The following is a 2,212-nucleotide window of genomic DNA, read 5'->3' as shown; positions in this document are numbered from 1 at the left end:
TATAAATTATAATAAATAAAGAACAAAAATTTATTTAATTAATAAAAAATATAAAACTCTTTATTTAATAAGGAGAACGTTTAAAAATGATCTTAAAATTACTTAAACAAAAATTTAAAAAATACTGTTTACTTTGTTGTAAAATTATTTATTATTCTGGTAATTAATTATTTTATTACAAAATATATAAGACAATATGTATAAATATATTTAAATATATAATAATTCATTTAATTATTAATTTTTTATATTCAAAGAGATTCTTCTTTAGTATAATGTATGTAATTTTAATATGAGTATATAAATGTTTTTAACACAAATATATAGTAATTCAAATAAAAAATTATATTTTCATCTAAAATAAACAAAATTTTTAACACATAATAATACAAATACGTTTATGCATAAACTAAAATAGACTTTTCAACACAAAAACTAAAATATGCATATTTTTATACGCATAATACACATTGAAAAGATATATTGGATACTTGCTATATGTTTTGGTATTGTATAAATTATTGATTACATAAAGTATGTCTGAGAAGGTCATGTGTCATTCTAAAATTACTTACAAAAGAATAAGAATATAAGGTTATTCATTAGAGGCCATGTTACGGACAAGAATAATGTTCACACTATTACATAGATTCATCAAAATTTGATGATCAAATAAACCAATTATTTTGACTCTAGGGGATATTTTTCTATTGTTAACATATCTTTCGTGAATAATTTTGGTGCTTTACTTTTTTCACTTTTTTTCAGAAAACCTAAATTGTTGGGTTTGAGTTTTGTTTACAGGACCAAAATACAGAGAGAATTAAATACTATGTTTCTTTTTTATGTTTTCATAATAAAAAAGTTTATGTATTTATTATCTCATGATAGTATTTTAACACCTTATAGAGAGAAATGACGATAAAAGAAATTATTGCGTGTATATTAGGTAATGTTTGGTAATAAATACCGCGACTGATATCGGAGAACTAGAACTCAGTATTATGTTCAATGGTTAGAAACTAAAACTATAATTTTAGTTTTTATACCTAAAATTTCAGTCTCTTCAATACTACCAAAAAATGAAAACACATAAGACTAAAATATTTTAGACGAAAATTAAAACTTTGATAAGATTTTTTTTTTCGAAAACACCCTCATTTAACCTTTCAAATTCTATTTCTACCCTTTCACAACCACCATCCCCTTTTCCTCCACCATCACCGCTCCCATGTTCTTCAGCCGCCATCATCTCCCTCTTCGGGAATCAATACAGCAGAAGCAAAAATAAATCTAACACAACACAATAGAGAAGAATAATGAAATAGAAGTGATAGAAAAAACAACAAGCTTCCCGCCATAACCAACGATGACGAATAGCAAATTTCATAGACAATGAAGGCAGTGGGGAAAACTAGTTATTACAGACGAATATTTCTGACAGATTTTATCCCACAGAAATACAGACGAAATTTGCGAGGAATTTTTTGTCGGAAACAAAAAAATGAATTAGCATAAACTACAGACAGAAGAAAGAATCCATCAATAATTCTGTCGGAAAAATGATATTTTTTTTTGTAGGAAATAATTACCAACGAAAAATTTGTTTGTAATTTAAAATATTCCATCGGAAAAGTTGAAATAAGGGTTTTGCTTTAAGCGTGTCTCCTCATTTCACATGATGCTTATCCGCGCCTCCACACCCCTCTCTTCCAAATGCTCCATCGGCGGCACCTCTCTGCCTTGCACCGCCGTCGCACTGAACTTTCGTTACACCGAATCTCCGTCATACCCCCTCCCGGCTCTTCTTCGTGTGTTGCTCGCGTCGCTTCGTATTGAACCCTAATGTGCAGAAATTGCAAAAAATCGCTCCATTTCGATCTCGCCTCAGTTGTGCAGGTAACCCTAATCTTTTCCACGCCTTTATCACTCTTCCTATTCGCTGATACTCTGACGCCAGCCTCTCTTCCTATTCGCCATTTTCATTCGAGCTTTTCTGCATCTCGTCTGATCCACTGTCTCTCCTCGAACTTTGTAGCACGCTGCCGTCGTTTTAGTCTTGGAATGGTTTCTGTGGTTCATTTCTTATTGTTTTTGCTATCCTCTTACGCATGCATAGCTATTTTGTTTTATTTTTCTTTTGCTTTGTTTCTTTCTTTCTTTCTCCTTCGTTTTTCTTCTCACACTTCTGGATCTGCTACCACTCATAGAA

The sequence above is a fragment of the Arachis duranensis genome, unplaced genomic scaffold (genome assembly GCF_000817695.3).
Source record: "Arachis duranensis cultivar V14167 unplaced genomic scaffold, aradu.V14167.gnm2.J7QH unplaced_Scaffold_354585, whole genome shotgun sequence".
Classification (NCBI taxonomy): Eukaryota; Viridiplantae; Streptophyta; class Magnoliopsida; order Fabales; family Fabaceae; genus Arachis; species Arachis duranensis.
Note: the sequence above shows the minus strand (reverse complement) of the source record.